Genomic DNA, 6,023 nt, shown 5'->3' with positions numbered 1-6,023 from the left:
TAGGGGGGGGGCCCTGCGGGGGGGCTGCGGGGAAGGCCCGGCTCATAGCACCGCCCAGGGCACTTCATTAACATGTCACGGTCCTTGCCGGCTGAGTCATCAGGGCCCCTGGGCCTGGGGTGGATCCTGCAGCTGCCCCAGCCCGACCCCACCCCTGGGGAGCCCGTCCTTCTGCCGCCCCTGGACCTGTCCCCTGGGTCTGCGCTGGGAGGTGTGTGTGTGTGGGGGGGGTTAATACTCAGAAGGGTGGGCCTGGGGACAGGGCCTGCCAGGCCGACCCCCAGGAACATGAGAAGCACATTTGTTTCACTTCTTCCTGGGAGGTGGGGTCAAAGCCTCAGGCCTCGGGCAGGTCTGGGGACAGGTGCTCTGTGGAGACGTCACCAGTTTCCAGGTGTTGGAGGAGCCCCAGCTCAGGGTCTGCTCGGCCTGGCCCTTCTGGGGTCCTTGCCCAGGTGACCTGCGGGATGACCCACAGCTGACATCCTGCCAGCAACCCCACAGAAGGCCCCAGAGGTGACCCCAGCTTAGCCCACAGAAGCCCCACCACCAATGGCCCACGCTGCCTCACAAGCCACCTGCAGGGGCAGAGGCCCCACTGCCCGAGAGCTGCCAGATGGGGCCAGTGAGGCCTGCACAGTCCCAGGGAAGTGCGGGCCCATCAGGACAGCAGAGAGCAGGGGTCCATGGCCCCCAGGGGCTCGTGTGACTAGGGACAGCCCTCTGCAGGTGCATGGATGCGCCAGGCCCTCCAGTCTGTCTCTCTGGGTCTCTTTTTCCTCCCCTCCCCCATGGGGTCACCGTCTTTGTCTGTCTGTCTCTGCCGCCCAGTATCTCTCCGTCCTGTCTGTCCCTGTGGTGACACCTCTCACCCTCACCGCGTACAGCAGGCTCTCATTTGCCCAGGCCCTGAGCGAGGGGTGGGTGGCCCACCAGGACACAGACCCTCCCAGGGGAAGACAGACCAGGTTGGGGACAGTGGGTCGGAGGGATTGGTGTAGGGGAGGAAGGCCGGGCAGCGTGGAGTCTGAGGACTGGAGGACGGGCAGGGACTGGGCAGGAGGGAGGGCATAGCCTGAGCCACTGGGTGCCAGCGACGGGCCACACCTGGTCGGACTCTGGTCCCTGCGAGCGCCCGGAAGAGGACCTGGGTCCTGGTGCTTGGCCACCAGACCCGCGGAAGCTCAGCGGGAAGTTTCTAGCAGCCAAGCAAGGCAGAGCTGGGTGGCGGCTCAGCCAGCTGAAGTTCTAGGAGGTGGCTGTGAGGCTCTGGTAGTGGCCTCCGTCCAGGGCAGCACTCTGGACCTAGAGGTGGACAGCGGCGGGAGGGGAGGGAAACTGCCAGGAGCCGCATGAGGGGAGACTGTGTCCCATCAGGTCAGCTCCGTGCCCTGCTTGCTCCTCTTCACGGCACTGCCCTCCTGACAAAGGCCAGGACACACCGAGGGCACATGGGACTGCTGAGGAAGGCGGGTGCTGTGCGTGAGCCCCCTGCCACCCACAGGTCCCGCTGCCCCCCATGGTCACTCCAGATGGCAGAGGGAGGGGGCTGCCGCCCTGCTCCAGCCCCAACCCCACCTCTTTACAGGCCCCTGCTGGGCACCCCTCCGCTCCCCGCAGGGGGCCTGGCTGGGCCAGCTGTCTCCCCTTTCCCTGACATTCCAGTGCCCCAGGCACTCCCTCGGCTCCTCCTTGCTGGCTGGGGGGCTGGCAGGGGGCTGCAGGCCCGCAGGAGGGCCTGTGAGCGGCTCCTGGCACACCGGGGCACGCAGAAACTTCCAACGCAAACAGTGATTTCAGAAGCTGAGTACAGCCCCTGGCACAGGCTCCACCGCGTGGCCATTTTGCCGCTGGGTTTAGTTCTTACTGAAAAGGCAGCAACAGCGAGAAGCGGAGCGGAGCTGCCGGGTGGTGCCGGCAGGGCCGGGGCACGGCCCCAGCCTGGGGCGTCCTGCTCGATCTCAGACCCCGCCCGTTCCTGGGGTGCTGAGGCAGGTGCCCGGCAGACCTTCTTCCCAACTGTCACCAGAGGGGGTGCAGGCGGCTGGGAGACTCCCTGGGGGCCTGCGGCTCTGGTGCCCCTCCTGCCACCCCGGCTGTGGCCTGCAGCAGCCCCTCTGTGCTCCAAGGTGAAGACAGCAGAGTCCACATAGGTCCGAAGACAGGATCCAGCTTCGCAGGGGTGTTGGGGTGGGGCCTCGACCACGGCCAGGAGGCGTGGGGATGGCAGAGAGCAAAGCCCCTGCTGCCGGCGGGCCCTGCCTGGCGAGCCTGACCCAGTTGCCCGTGCCTTTCATGTCAGTGTCCCCTCCACAGCCGCCAGCAAGGAGGACACGGAAACGACACGGGTGTCCAGGCTGAGTGAACACCCTGGGGCGTCTCTAAGGCCTGGGGGACACCTGGTCCGTCTGCTGGAGTTTGGTGGTGACCCAAGCCCCTGCCCCCAGGGGCTCTGGGCGAGTGGTCACTCCTTCTGTCGTGTGGCCCCCACCGGGGGATGACCACCTGCCGGCCAGTTGTTCCCGCTCTGTGAGTGCCCACCCCCGCACCCCCAGGGCTCCTCTCCCCACCAATCCATGAGCTCTGACCAACCTGCTCTGCTGCCCAGAGGAGGTGACTTTAGGGATCACATCTTAATAAGAGCAACGATGCAGAAAAATAAAAATGGAGGGTGCCCCAACCTCAGAAAGCAGGCACCGTCCCGAGAGGAACTGGGCAGACGGAGGCCGGCACCTCTGTGACCTGGGGGTGGCCTTCTGGGTGGGGGGCACTGGGGAGACCTCATGGGGGTGCTGCACTGACCCCGGGGTCCTGTGTGGGAGGCAACCAGGGGGTCTGCCTTGATCCAGGCCCTGACATGGACGGTGAGCCCTGGGCCTGGTACCCCGTCTGCAGTCTGTCCGGGACCTGGCTGAGTCTGGAACGTCATCCCTGCCTTCCCCAGGTGTCAGGGGTCCAGCTCTCCCATCTTCCTGCCTGTCCTGGGGGCCCGGGCCCTCCCCCAACCCCAGGGGGCCAGCAGCACAGCCCCAGGCCAGGTGCCCCCAAGGGAAGGAAGCAGGGCCCCCCAGTGTACCTGGACTCAGTATGTGGTCCACCAACAGTCACCGCAGGGCTCATCTGCTGCCTGAGGGGCCCCTCCCCCACCCTCCCTGCCCCCTCTCTGCTCCTGCTCCCCCACCTCACATGGCGTGCCCCAGTGAGGACCCCCAGGGCCTTCCTCAGCCTCTGCTCCAGCTCTGGTTGGAGCAGGTCTATACACGGACAGGTCGGGGCAGGGCTGACAGGTGACATGAGGGGTTCATCCTGTGGGCACGCACCCTTGGGGGCAGGGCTGGGGGTGTGCGTGGGCCAGAGGAGGGCCCACAGCAGCCCCCCACACTGGTGCGGCCTAGGCAAGGGCCGGCACCAAGCCCCACACCTGACGGGCGTCGAGCAGGGGCCGGCAGGAGGCACTGGCTGCGATGCAGGATCCGGGTGTGGTTTGAGTGCTCGCCAGCCAGGCTGTGTGGGGTGCACGTGCTGGGGAGAAACACCCGGTGGGTGATGGTTTTTTTGGGGGGGGTGCAGAGCCCCCAGCCACACCACCCGAGGCCATGCAGGCCCTGCAGAGCAGGACCCACGGCTCTGCCAGGCGACGGCATGGGCAGATGGTGCCTGAACACCAGTGCAGGACGCCTGCATCCTGACGAGGTGCTGATGCCACCCCGGGCTGTGGCGCCTGAGCAGGGCGCACGCAGGTCCCGGCCCGGAACTTGCGAGGACAGGAACCTGACCCAGCACAGATCTGCAGCAGGGCCCACGGCAGCCTCAGGGTAGAAGCCCCGCCCCCGCCTGTCAACTAGCTTCCGTGTTTGTCCCAACAGCTGCGAGGAGCCAGGTCCTTATCCACGGGCACCGTGGAGAAAACGTGGAAACTACCTGTCCCTTGATCCTCCCTGAGAGAACGGAACCAGGCACCCCTCCCAGGCGGTGGGCGCCCTTGGCCGGGACACGGAGGCTGCCCCCTGCAGCCGCTCCGGGCAGACCCTGGAGCTGCCGCCAGCAACACACCATCAACACAAAACCGACTTGTTCGTCACCAGTGAGAGCCGGGCTGGCCCGGGGAGGCTCTCGGATGTTGGCACCTCTCGGCAGCACCTCTGGCCACCGCTGGCGGTTCCGGTGCACCTGTCCAGGGGTCCTGCACTCACACTCGGCAGGGTCTCTCTTTTCAAAAGACTCTGTGTCCAGGAGTGGCTCTGGGCCTGGGGTGGGGACCACAAAATGAGGCGTGCACACAGGACCCGCTGGACACCAGAGCAAACACCAGACATGTGACTGCATCCTGGTTATGCCCTCCTGGAGGCCAAACTGCCCCCACAAGGCTGCCATGTGTGGGGAGACAGGATTCGTCACCACACTGAGGCTGAGTCAGCTGCTGTCACTGAGACGGGCAGGCCCAACTGCACCGCATGGTGGCTCCTGGCAGACTCCCAACCCCACTGTCCCAGGCTCGGGGGTAGGGGCATCTCCCAAGACTGTCCACAGACCTGGGAACACAGAGCCAAACCCAAGGCCCTGGCTGCAGGGTAGGATGAGGTCCTGCTGGGCTTCTGGAGGGGCCGGAGCCACCTGGGGTCCCGCGTGGGCTCAGCTGGGTCCTGTCCCTGAACATGGCCGACTGCTCTGAGGGTCAGTTCCGAAGCTGGACTGGGAGAGGCCAGCAGGACTGAGACCTGCCACAGAGCAAGGACCCCAAGTCACTCCTGCACAAGCCTGGGGGGGAGGGCTCTAACCTGGGGTCCCCCAAGGCAGAGCCTGGGGCAACAACTTATTTCCAGGGCCTCAGGAAGTGCATCACTGAGTGGCCCCTGACCCTTGGAGAGGCCCCGACTCAGGGCCCCAAGGGTCATCTGGGCCATGCAGGGGGCGGAGCGCCCGGCAGGTCTCCACTGAGCAGATGAGGACTCATCTCCCACGTGGCCCCCGCTGGGACCAGGCAGGACTCAGGCTGCTGTTCGTGCCGGCACCAAGGGCCCCTGTGACTGGGCCGTGGGGTTTTGCAGTGAACCCCCTCCACCAAGAGCTGCAAGAACGACCAGCAGGGAAGAGCATGCGTCGCCCGGTGCGTCAAGGCGCAAGAACAAATTCACTAATTTGGGGATGCTTTCTCAAGACATGGGACCCAACACCCTGGCCAGGACCTCCGGGTACCTGGGAGGTGAGCCTGGGGGTGGGGGAGGGCCCCTCTACAGGCCAGGGCAGCACGGAGGCAGGTCCCGCCCCGGGTCCGCCATCCTAGCCCCTGTCCAGACCCGGAACCTCTGCCGGAGCAAGGACCACAGGCAGAGCCAGGGGGAGCCACTGCCTGCAGCCCAGCCCGCTGGTGGCCTGCTTGCTCCCCGGAGTGGATGAGCCTGCTCCTGGGAGCAGCCTGGCAGGGGTCCCCGAGGGGAGCTCCGGGCCAGCACCCAGGGCAGCACCAGCTGGAGGTGCAGACACAACCGCACCTGAGGTCGAAGGGTGGGCTGGGCTCCTGCAGGCCCCAGGCCAGCAACCTGGATGTGGAATCTCTGCACCTATTTAGGTTGATCATTATTTTTTAAAAGAACTAAATGCTAAAAATAGGAGCAATGCATAACAAATGTGGTCCTTCTCGAGAATCAGAACCCAGTGCTGACGCAGGGGCCGCATCGCTCAGCTCCGTCCAGCTCGGCGCCTCGGGAAGACAGGCTGGGTGCTCCCTCCTTCCTCCCCGGGCGGCAGTCAGACTGCTTGGCAGCAAGGACGCCCCCCCATCCTGCCTCCTGCGCACGGTGGTGGGAGGGGTCGTGGCCCTGGTGAGGCCCTGCTGGTAGCAGACGCCCTGTGGGGCTTCAGGACAAAGGCCAGAGCTTGCCCACTCCGTCCCCCACCCTGGCACCTTCCAGAGCCACAGACCCCACTGGGGTCCCAGACCCGCTCGGTCACCAGCAGCAGGAGGTGGAGTCTGCGCTTCAGGTCAGGTTTGCACAGCCACCCCCCCGGGATGAGCCGAGCTA

This window comes from Furipterus horrens, unplaced genomic scaffold (assembly GCF_987537825.1).
Source record: "Furipterus horrens unplaced genomic scaffold, mFurHor1.1.pri manual_scaffold_2, whole genome shotgun sequence".
Taxonomy (NCBI): Eukaryota; Metazoa; Chordata; class Mammalia; order Chiroptera; family Furipteridae; genus Furipterus; species Furipterus horrens.
This window is presented reverse-complemented; position numbering follows the sequence as displayed.